The 12,117-nt window shown below is 40.7% G+C and overlaps 1 protein-coding gene across 1 annotated transcript in view; it reads left to right on the top strand.

Annotated features, from left to right (window-relative positions):
* TNKS (tankyrase) overlaps nt 1-12,117 on the top strand; it is a 136,245-nt gene that overhangs the window by 16,286 nt on the left and 107,842 nt on the right. The gene's annotated exons all lie outside the window — the stretch shown is intronic.

Raw genomic sequence — 12,117 nt, 5'->3', positions numbered from 1 at the left:
AAATCTAGTCTTCTGTCATGTTATCATGTTGAATATTCTGGTACTTTGTCTTTATTTTAAGGGTGAGGGGTTGGTGTGGAGAGTACAGACATCAAAAGTTAGTGCAGTAGATTTATAGGGTAACTTAGTGTTCTTTCTGTTTTTGTTTTCTGGTTGCTGAGCACTGAATGGGAGTAGCTCCAAGGCATTTCCTGAGGAGTAACAGCACCTTTAAAACCTTACAGAAGCTATGCTTCTGCAGTCTGTCCAAGCTTACGTTGCCCTCTGCTGCATTTGTTTCTGCAGAGACTGTAGCTGTTCCTGCAGAGAGGTTTTTGTGTTGTTGGTTTTTTTTTTTCCAAGTGGATTTCCAGTTAAGTGTTGTGAGAACTATATGACTGCTAGCCTAAAGGTGATTTTGGGTGTCATGCACCTACCTAGTTTCTGAGGGCATCCTTCACAAATATGCAAACCATGAGCATCATGTGTGGTGATGCCCTGATTTATAAATCTGAATATATAGGATACTTCAGTAACTTTTAGCAAAAAAAAAAAAAGCTCCCTCTAACACTGTACAAAACTGTAAAAGTTTTTTAAAATTACTTTTAATTCATGCAGTGCTAAGGATCCATCAGGAATTACTTATTATGACATTAGACCAATGTTTTTACTGCCTTCCTCTAGCTAGCTAGAAAATTTACTGCAAAGATCCTGTGGCAAGATGAATGTACTATGCCAGTGCTATGAAACAATCACGAATGGTAGTGTCAAGGTGCATTTGTGTCTCTCTTTGACTAGAGAACTGCTATGGAAGTTGATTTTTTTTTTTTTTTCCCATTAGCTTTTTGTACTAAAACATTTTTAAGCTAGCAGGTTTTCCAACCTACAGGGATTACTCTTATTTAGATGTCTCTTTGTTAACATGTCAAAACATTGCTCACCCTGCTGTGTTTCCTCATGACTGAGGAAGGAGAAGAATTCATTAGCTATTACCTTCTGCTATTACATACCTTTAGGCTGAAATATGTGGAGGTAATATGATGTGACCCCCTTACTGCAGGGCAGATAAACCTTCTGTCAGGATTAAAAAAAAAAAAAAAAAAATCTACAAAAGGTAGTTTATGGGTAGAACTAGTGCCCAGTAAACTGTAAAGGAATTGTAGAAATGGTAATTTGCCCAGTAGTTGATCTGCTCATCTGTTTGGTCACTTTGCAAAGAAGGCACATGCAACTAATAGTGAAATTCTTACAGTTTACAATATTTTTGTCACTTGAGACTTCAGAATACTCAAAGCATTTTGCCTTCCAAGCAGAGGAACTGTATTGCTCTAAAAGTTAGAGCTGTGTCTGATTTTATTATATGAAAAAAAAAATAAAAAAAAAAATCACAGGAAGTGCTATCAAATAGCAAAATTGTGCAACAGGCCGTTCTTTTTGGGGATGGGGAGTCAGGTGGGGTGAAGTGAGGGAGAGCAGCTTTAGCATCTTAACTGAAAAATGATTACAATGACTATAGATTTAGCTGCTGGATTGACAGAAGTCTGTAAGAAGACTAGTAGGTTCTTAATAAGTATTAGAAGGGGATATTGGTAATTAAAGTACATTGGGACCTGTTTATGCATGTTGTTTGTTGGAGAGATGTACTGAATTCTCAAAGACTCTCTTGGAGAGCTGGTGTTCTAGAAGGAGGCTGAGATTCAAAGAGGCATACTCAGGGACCTCTAAAATCATTGGAAAATGCTCTCAAGTGAGTACTTCTAAATACTTTGTATAAAATATTTAACTGTTGCAGCTGTTTATATCAGAAAATTCTTGAATATTGTTAATATTCCTGCTTTGACTTTTGAGCTACAGAGTTGGAGTCCTACTGATACTGACTATGTATAGTGTGCAGTGGGAAGATGGTGACTTGCATTTGGACTTCTTTAAGCTGCAGGACAGCCTAAAGAAGTTTAGACTGTTCTTGTGTACCAGAAATGTGGGGTTTGTTCCATTAAGAGGACATGAATTAATCCCTACAGTGAGGAAGGTATCCTGTCTGTTGGTTGCAGTTAACATTGATGTGCAGAGCAAAAGGAACCTTTTGATTTGATAAGCTTAAGGCCAAGCAGTACTTGTTAATAGCATCTATCTATTATCTGTCCAGATAAGCAAAATAAAAATCCTGGCCATTCTTAATAATATTTATTACTCGGATACTCACTGATCAAAGCCAAATCTGTTGTTGTGGAAGCAGGCTTATCAGACTGTTGAGGTTATGAATTCTTCTGGTATGTTTCTGCTCTGTAAGTGATGGTATGTGTGCAGAACGCTGCTTCTTTGGGTAGCAAATGGTTTTAAATCCTGTGCATACAAAGTGCCTCGAAGACCTAATATGCTTAAATCTACTCATACTGTTTCTTCATGGGGTATTTCTCAAATGAACCTTGCATGATACCAACCATAGGATAAAAATCCTGTGTTTTAGGTTGAGTGGAAGAATGCTTTCTCATTGGAGTTCTTGTTCATGGTTGTAAGTAGTTTCATGTCCTCTAAGCTCTTATTCAAGCTATGTCAGCTTCTAAACATTAGTATTCATCACAGAAATCAGTTTCTAGGGCTGAATCTTGCTACATTTCCCACTCTGTAAGTCTATAGTTTACACTTTCCTGTCTGAACCTGAGAATAAGGGACTTGAGAATAAGGCCACCTTCTCTGTGGGCTGGTGGAGGTGAAGGAACCCATGATTGAATCATATATTGGTAATTTGGAGGCATTATAATACTGTTGTCATAGTAACAATGGACTGGAGTGTGAGACAACAGGGCATTTGTCAAAAGTGACTACAGAAAATGGTTTGGTGTGCTCTACCATGGCTTATACAACTGCAGTGCTCCCTGGTGGTACTCGACAGAAGGACAGGAGGGCAGTGGATTATCAACTCCTGGATGTGAAGGACACCTCTTGAGTACGTGACATATATGAGCAGGCAGGTCTGGTAACGCAGTGCATTCTACAGGGGTTACTGTTACGGGAAAGGCTGCCAAAATGAGATGGGGTTGTTTGCTGTAAAGGCACCAGGGAGTCTCTTCTACTGGCATTTTGCATCTGTGCACATGTAGCTGTGATAGCTGCTTTATGAAGAAAATCCAGGTGAGCAGTGTCAGTCACCCATGTGTGCCAGACTGAAGTCTTGGGGTGCCAGGAGCCTTGAAACAAGTGGACCATTGATGCAAGGTTGAAGTGCCCTACCACAACACTTTTGTGAGAGGACCAAGCATTGAGCTGGATTAATCCTGAGGTTAAATTCTTTGCAGAAACAAAATCAACAGTAAACTTGATAGCAGAAAATATGATACTTCGTATGAATCAGGTGAAAATGAGCCTTTTGGTGAGGAAGACTTGTCTGCAGTTATACCAATAAAATAACTTATTGTTTTCCTATCTGGAGCTAGTGATGCTGAAGGCTTATGAAACTTGTCATGTTACTGTGTTGCTTACAGTCCTTAAGACTATTGTTTATATTATGGTATTTGTGTTGCTAAAAGTTTATTGAAATTGAACTTCATGAGAAGGATTGCCTTGTCTGGGGTTTCATACACTGTGTATATTTTGGAAGCTGTCTGTCTTTCTGTTAGGTTTGAATTGTATGGACAGTTAATATGTTACAACCTATCTGTGTGTTTTAGACTTTTTCATAGCTCTATTTCTTCTTTCCTAAAATTCAAGTATCAAGGAAACCAGATTTTTTGCCTTGTTTGGCTGCTTGGCATGGGAGAATCTGTGAAGGACAAGAAAAGTAATTTATTTTATGATGTTTCTTTACAAATGTTGATTAAATCAGAATCTGCTTACTTACTGCAAAGGAGGTAGTATCATCATATGCAAAACACTATTGGAAAACTTGCTGTAGGGCATTTACGGGAAGTAAGGTCTTTGAAAGTACTGATGTTAACTATTAGCAGATTGACTGGGAGGGGAAGAGGAAGTTGCATATTATCCAGAATAGAGTAATGGAACAGACACTGAAACTGCTTTCAGGTGTTCGATGCCAGTTTACAGTGGCTTTCTAAATGTCTTGCAGAAATACTTAATCTTATGGGACTACAGTTCTGATCACTGTAGCAATATCAGCTTTTAGCTTTTCAGAGGAACCATGTGGTCTTAATGCAGTTCATATGTGGTTTAAAAACAATGTCTAGATATGTGTCTAGCCTTTAAGGCATAAAATAGTGGGGCCAATTCTAGCAGAGTTCTCGGATGTTTTCTTGGTCTAATGGAAAACATTGATTAAAGGACTACTGTAGGATATAAAGGTCTTACTTGTAAAACTGTGCAGGCGAATAAATATTTGTCATATAGTGAACAAAGGAAGGTATCTCTTTTAAATGATTTGGTCTTTCTGCAGTGAAAAGCAAGTGTACAAAATGAACTATAGGTGATTGAAGCCTACTGAAAATACTGAGCGCTTGCGTATTGTTCTGTGTGATGTTCACTTCAGTCTTGGGCAGCTGGGACTTGTGATGAACATGGACCCTTGTACTGCACTAATTCATTGTTATTCAACATTTACACAAATGCATGACACCACTTAAACAAAGCTATTCCTTTCTAGGAAAGGCTGAACTGTCTGTGAATCCTGCTGTTCATGCTGCTATGTGTAGTCTTCATGTTTTCCTGATGTCTCGTCCAAGCAAGCAGCACTGAGTAATTCTTTGGTTAGGCACTGTACTCTTGACCTGGCTATTATATTGGATACTGAACTTAGACGACAAGGGAGCCAAGAGGAACTGGCTGCAACATTTTTTTTTTATTATTATTTTCTTGTTTGGGGTGATACAAGGATGGCACAGGACTCAGGTGTGACCCAGGAAAGGAGCCCACTCAGACTGATCTAACATTCATGCTTCCCTACTGCGAGACCCACAATAGTGATATCTTACCTGACAGGCTCTGAGATTTTGTGCTGTGTAGGATATTTGCTTGTCAAGGACCTAATGCTGGATAGGATGAGACTTGCACTGCTCTGTATCAACAGGGCTTGGTGGTGAGCAGTTCCAGGACTGGAGAGCAAATGGATAGAGCTCTGGCCTTTAAGAACAGAAAACAATTTGACTGTTTTACATAGTAATATGGTCTAAGTGGCTGGGGAAAGTTTCCAAGACCGATACATGTAGTGCTACTAGCTAGTCAGTTGTTAGGAGTATTTGCTTGAACTTAATGTATTTTTAGCTTCCTGATGTTTACTTCAGAAACAGCATTTTTTGAGAATGCCCGTGTCTTCTGGCCAGTCTGTAGCTTTAGCCACAATTTTGTGGACTGATCAGCTTGGTACTCTTAAAGCTTTGTGTACTTCTGGTATTTCTTAAATATTTGGTCACTGTGCTGTGGACTAATGATGAGTTTACAAAACTGGCAAAAGGTTCAAATTTTATGCAAAATACGTGAAAGTTATTTGGCATGTTGGTGCTTCTTTAATTGTAAGAGTTTCAGTAATGTTTTGATGTGATTGTGTGTGTTCCATTGGGTGTCTAAGATACCATCCCCGAGATGTGTACTGTTGAAGGCTGGTAGGCACTGAAGTTCACATCTGGAAAAGCCTGGGTAAGGTTGTGTCTTGGATTCTGACAGTTGTTTTGTTTTGTGTTTTGATTGTTTATTTGTTTTTCTTTTTTTTTTTTTCCCTTCTTGTGCTCACCTCACTTAGTGGTGGGTGGAGAGCTGCTGGTAGGGTTTGAATCTCTTCAACACGTTTCTTCTGGTGCTAAAAAGATAAACTAGTTTTGATTGTGCATGCCCCTTCTGTTTCAGAAAAATTATTTATCCAGGACAGGTTCTAAGAAGCTTTTAAGACTTTTCAGTCTGTTGCTTCCTAATTATTTTAGTGCACTGGCAAATAATGCATTCTGATAGCCACATAGCTAATTCTACATGCCACCAATCACCTGACTTCCACTAGGATTTTTTTTCCCTCCAAACTTTGCCTGGAAGAAATGGCTTAGCATATGCAGTAGGAGAGAGCAACTAGTCTCTTAACTCTCTTTTTCCTCTTAGGATGCTACTTGTTGACCTGATTTGCCTTCGTGGCTACTTTTGCTTTTCAAGGACACTGAAAGCAGAGCTCTTAATCTGTCAAGTGGGATATCAGGATTACAGCTGACATTTATTTGAATAAAACTTGAAGTAGAAAGGTGAATTCATTCAGAGAAAAGTGAAATTGAGATGAAGCAATCAAAGCGGCTTTAAGTTTGGGATATAGATGAAAACATAAATTGCTCAGACAGTAAGGCAGCAGTTAAGATTTCTAGCTGTTCAATATAAAGTAACTAAAATGAATGCTTAGAAACTAAGTAGCTGCAGAATTGTTGCTTGCAAGGAAAAGGGATGTGATTTAGTTGTGGTATAGTGAGGCCTCAACCCATACCATCTACAAATGGGTTAAAAGTGGGGTTTGTTTTGTTTTTAAGCTTGTTTGGTTAAAGGGTGTTCTATTCCATTTTGCATGCTAATAACATACATGTTTCAAATGACTACTTGAACACACTTGAGTGTGACTCTTAAGCCCCTGTGTGAAATGGGCACGAACATCAGGAAACTTTTTTTTTTTTTTTTTTTTTTTACTGTGAGGGTGACCAGCACAGGTTGCCCAGAGAGATTGCGGAGTCTCCGTTCTTGGAGATTTGAAAAGCCATCTAGCTGTAGTCCTGGGTTACTGGCTGTAGGTGGTCTTCCTTCAGCAGGAGGGTTGTTCCAGATGATGTACAGAGGTCCCTTCAACCTCAACCATTCTATGATTCTGTGAAAAAGGAGTGCAGGTTCATGGCTGCAAATAAACGGGATTAAGTAATCACTAAGTGTATTGTCTTTAATTGCTTACTAGCTCAAATAATTTTTTTTTTGGTAACTCAAGTGAAGCTTCTGGATTTCTTACATTTTGCAGTTCATTGTGGAAGCCCCAAAGCTTTCTTTACACAACACAGCTTTGGGTGCAGATTGTGTACTTGGGGGTAGCATTCTGGAATGACAGAGCCATCTCTTGCATCATGCAAAAAAACCCTAGCAAATAAAAATCTGCAGTGACACTAAGATTCTAAGGTTGCTCTCTAAAAGACTGCATTCTGCATATACTTTTGTTTTCTCACTATTAGCTCAAATGGAAAATTTTAACTTAGTGTTCTATCCAAAAAAGGAAACAGGAATATTTACTTAAGTTCAGGCAAGATGAAGGCTTTGAATTGCTGTTCACGTAGGCTGAACAATCTACCAACTCTAGCTCTTTCTCTAAGGGCAGAAGGATATTATCAGCCCACTGTGCTGCCTACAGCCTATGGAACTTTCTGCTTGTTCTCTCTCCCTGTGTGTGTTTAACCACTGGTAGGCAGAACTGGCATAGCAGGGAACAATTTTGTAGTGCTTCCTACGTATAAAAAAACTAATCATAGTTAAGGTACACCTACTTATGGGGAAACACTTGTGAACAGTCACTGAGGGAGGAGGGAGCCTTTTTAAAAGGTGTTGTCTTGCCCTGCTGGAAGACCTCTGACCGTTGCAGTGATGCTTGTGGTTTTGGTTGTCTGGTTCAGATCCTTTCCCCCTACTTTACTTAGATGTTCCAGAGATCACATTTATCTAATCAAATGCAATCTTAACTCTAGAATACATTGAAGTATTTCGTAGTGTGTTGGGAAGTGAGGTGTATATATATATATGTGTGTGTGTGTATATATATATAGACCAGGAGTCAGGCTCTCTTGCTAAGAGGTTGAAATTTCAGTGAGCAAAGTCTAAAAGTACTTCTGGGGCAAACAATGAAGAAGTTGGTACAGGGAGACCTTGTTCATGCTGCTGCTTTGATTTCTTCTTGCTGCCTTGAAGCCTGTTTCTGTGAGTTGTTCACGCAAGCTGAAGGAACGTCTGACCTGTAAGCATTGTTTCAATGTTTTACTGGGCCTCTGCTCAATTTAGTAGTTGCATCCTGTTACTGTAGGAACTGGTACAGTTTCTGCAGTTTATGAATGCAAGAGAACCAGCCTTTCATAGAGCAGATCTGTGTCAAGAAAGTGAGATGTTTGATATGGCTGTCCTCTGTCCCTGATGGACCAAATAGTCACTTCAGCTGTAAAGCAAGAAGTGCCTCTGCTAGGAGCCATATTCCAAGGTGTCTGCATGTATAGTCTCTTAGCATATATTAATGCCCCCAGTAGTTGCTATCATTGCTTGTCTAATGACAAGGTAATAGAAATATGCAACCAGGTGCTATGATTTAATCTAGATTACATCACATTTGGCCGAAGTACCATTTCTTTACTAGAGGTAGCTTTTCCTTACTTAGAAATAACCATTTAAGACTGTATGTCTGTATAAATTGTAAAACTGTGTATCTCCAGGAACTGACCTGCTGGATTTGTGTCATAGAATGGTTTGGATTGGAATGAACCTTTAAAGATCATGTAGTCTAACCCTCTTGCCATATGCAGGTTGCTCAAAGCCTCATCTAAGCTGGCCTTGAATACCTCCAGTGATGAGGCATCCACAACTTCTCTGGGCAACCTGTTCCAGCCTTACAGAAGTTCAGGTAGATAACATCTGTAGTTTTTCTCCTTTGTCGACTGATGCAAACACTCCATCATAGAAAGTTACCAAATTATTTAGACATGATTTGCCCTTGATGTCTCTAATCAGCTCCCTGTCTTCCATGTGTTTTGGCATTTCTTCCAGGAGGATGTGTTCCATGATCTTGCTGGGCACAGAGGCAAGACCGACTGGTTGCTTGTTCCCAGGGTCCTCCTTTTTACCCATTTTAAAAATGGGTCCAATGTTTCTCTTTTTCCAGTCACTGGGGATTTGCCTGACTGCCATGACTTTTCAGATATGATTGAGAATGGCTTGGCAACTACATCAGCCAATTTGCTCAGGACCCTGGGGATACATCTCACTGGGTCCCATGGATTTCAGTATGTTCAGGTTCCCCAGGTGGTCTTGAACCTGATCTTCGTGTGTAATGGGAGGCACTTTATTCCATAGTCTCTGCCTTGAGGTTCAGAGGCTTGAGAGATGTGAGAAGAGAAATTACCATTGAAAACTGTGGCAAAAAATTGGTGAGTACCTCAGCCTTCTCCATATCAGTTGTCACTAGTTTTCATGTCTTACTTATCAAGGGGGATATGTTTTCTTTCATCTTCCTTTTCTAGGCAACATTCCTGTAGAAGCCCTTCTTATTATTTGTATCCCGTGCCAAATTCAGTTCCAACTGTTCCTTAGCTTTCCTGATTGCATCCCTACACATCTGGGCAGCATCCCTGTATTCTTCCCAGGATATATGTCCCTTGTTCCACTGCCTGTGTATTTCCTTCTTACACTTCAGTTTGACCTTCATTAGCTGTGTTTGTCTCCTGCCTTCCTTGCCTGATTTCTTACATGTGGGAATCGAGAGCTCTTGTGCTCTAAGAAGAGTGTCTTTAAAGAGCTGCCAGCTCTGTTCAGCTGCTTTGTCCCTGAGAGCAGTTTCCTAGAGGGTCCCATCCATTAATTCCTTAAACAACTGAAAGTTTGCTCTCCTAAAATTCTTCATGTGGCCCACATCCATCAAGGCTTGGAATTCTACCAGAACATGACCACTGCATCTCGGGCTGCCGCCAATCTTGACATCCCTAATTAGTTCATCTATGGTGGCAGGCAACAGGTCTAGTAGCGCTTCTCCTCTGGTTGTGCTGTCACCTGGATTAAGATATTATCCTCAGTGCACTCCAAGAAATCTCCTGGAGTGCTGACAGTTTGCTGTGTCACTTTTCTGGCATATGTCAGGGTGGTTGAAGTCCTCCAGCAGGATCAGAGCCTGTGAGTGCGATGCCTCCTGTAGCTGGAGTAAGAACTCTTCATCAACAAGCTCCCCTGGGTCCAGCAGCCTGTAGTAAACATCAACCATGAGGTTTCCTTTGTTGGCCTGCCTCCTAATTTTTACCCATGAGCTCTCAACTTGTTCATTGCTGTTTTTCAAAGGCAGCTCTGTGGACTCAATCCATTTTTTTACATAGAGGGCAACTGCCTGCTCCTCTTCCCTTGCCTGTCCCTTCTGAACAGTTTCTGGCTGTTGATTGCAGCACTCCAGACGTGTGATCCTTCCCACCATGTTTCAATGATAGTGATTAGATCGTACCATTCCAGCTGCGCAGTGGCTTCCTGCTCCTCCTGTGTGCTATCTGTGCTGTGTGCGTTGGTATAGAGATACTTCAGCTGGGTCATTGGCTGTCACCTTTCTAGACCAATGCATCCTAATTTCTTTGAGCTATTTCACAGCTGTTTCCCTCTTGGTTTTTAATATATTAACTGTCTCTGGCTTTTCTCTGTTGCTCAAAACTCTATCACTTTCCCCCACAACTTGTCTGCTGCTTTCTCCTGCTGCCAAAACTCTTGTTTCTGTCTATGCTGTTGGAGAGCACTGTTCTAGTTCCCTTTAATTTTTTTTTTTTTCAGCATAGCGGGGCCTAGTGTTGCTTTTGTAAGCTTGTTTTCATCTGCTTCATATTATTGCGGTCAACTAATTTGTCTCTTGCTCTGTTTGTCCCCAACAAAGAACAAAACCAGCATGCTGGTTTGTTGGGAATAAAACCGCTGTCTGGAGTAATGGGAAACTGGAGTGCCCTGAACATGGGGAGTAGGGAACACAAAATGATGGGAAGTGCTTGGAGCTGACATTGACTCACCAGGACTTTGGCTAGGGATGTTAAATACACTCTTAACTAGAACAACAAAATGATCCTTTTCAACTCATGTCACTTGCACGTGCTCCTGTACTGTCATTTCTTGTGCCAACCAGAGCATGTCATGTCACTGCATGATGAAATGGAATGGGCAAGTTATCACTTTTCTAATCTGCCTTTTTGCCTGATCAAACATTTGCAGCAACCCAAAGCAGGGTGGGCAATATAGGGCTGGGGATGGTGATTCTGCCAGCCTGGTTGGTTTAGGTGAAACTGTAGCCTGTGACAGTGCTTCTTTTGCTGGGGGACCAGCTTTATAATTCTTAGCAGTCCTATGTTTATGTTTATGTTTATATTTATATTTATATTCTTTTTATATTGGTGGGGGAATAAAGGCTGCATGTTCTTCTGCTTTCTACCTAGAAGTGTTGTCTGTTCTCATCCTACTAAAGATGTTCCTTATTGCCCTGTAGCTTGGTGTTTGGACCCTTGCTTTTCCCCTTCAAGCTAAGCACTGTTCTGCACAGTCCATTTGACCCAGGGATGTTGAGACTAGCTGGATGTAATTTCTCAGATTAGTGAGGTCTTTGGCCTTTGCCTCAGAAAAAAGCAACTCTCAGCCTGGAAGAATCCACTTCAATTGTCCATCTGAGCAATAGAAGCCTGTAAAGCAGCTGTGGTAATGCAGGTCTTTGAAGTCTTCAGAAATTATCTGTTTGCAGACACTTTAGTTGCTGGAAATCCAGTCTTCTGCAACTTTTCCTTATGTGTCCTACCTGCACCCATGTGGTTTTCTATCGTGTTTCTCCCTGAATTCCCTTAGGGTGTAATTGTTCACCCTGCCATTATTCTTCCTCTTTGCTGCTTCTGCATGCTCTTTCATTCTTCTCTCTCTGTCTCTTCTACCAAATGCATTCCTGTCCTTCTGTCCCAGAACTGCCACCTGGTTATCATCTCTTCTTACCAGTAAACCACCTGCAGTGCTTCCAGATACTCCTGGTTATGGCCTCTAACCTGCCCTGACTCTGAACTAAATTTTTCTGTGTGCTTAGCCTCTCAGCTCCATAATCCTCTCTAGATTCAGCTTTGATGGCTTTCACTGTAGACGGCCAGTCGACAGTGTACCTGCTCCTCTCCTTTTTCCAACTCCTCGTAGCTTAGCTAGCAGTGGTGTTTGAGGCCATGGATGTCATCAGGTTAAGTAGTGATACTCAAACCTTTAGAGCTGTGTGCAGCCCCTGTAGTATTACTGCCCCTCTTGCTTTCACCTTGCAGTTCTGGTGGCTGGTGGATATAACTTTTTTCTTAATCATGCAGCCAAGATCAGGACTGCTCAGTGGTGAAAGTTAATCGGTTATACTGTTGTGGGGTTAATTTTATTAGCTGTATCTCGTATATTCAACCTTAGTGGTTTGATTTACATGTAGAAGTAGTTGAGGGAGAAGATGCATTTAGCACT

This window comes from Caloenas nicobarica, chromosome 4 (genome assembly GCF_036013445.1).
Source record: "Caloenas nicobarica isolate bCalNic1 chromosome 4, bCalNic1.hap1, whole genome shotgun sequence".
NCBI classification, from domain to species: Eukaryota; Metazoa; Chordata; class Aves; order Columbiformes; family Columbidae; genus Caloenas; species Caloenas nicobarica.
This window is presented reverse-complemented; position numbering and strand designations above follow the sequence as displayed.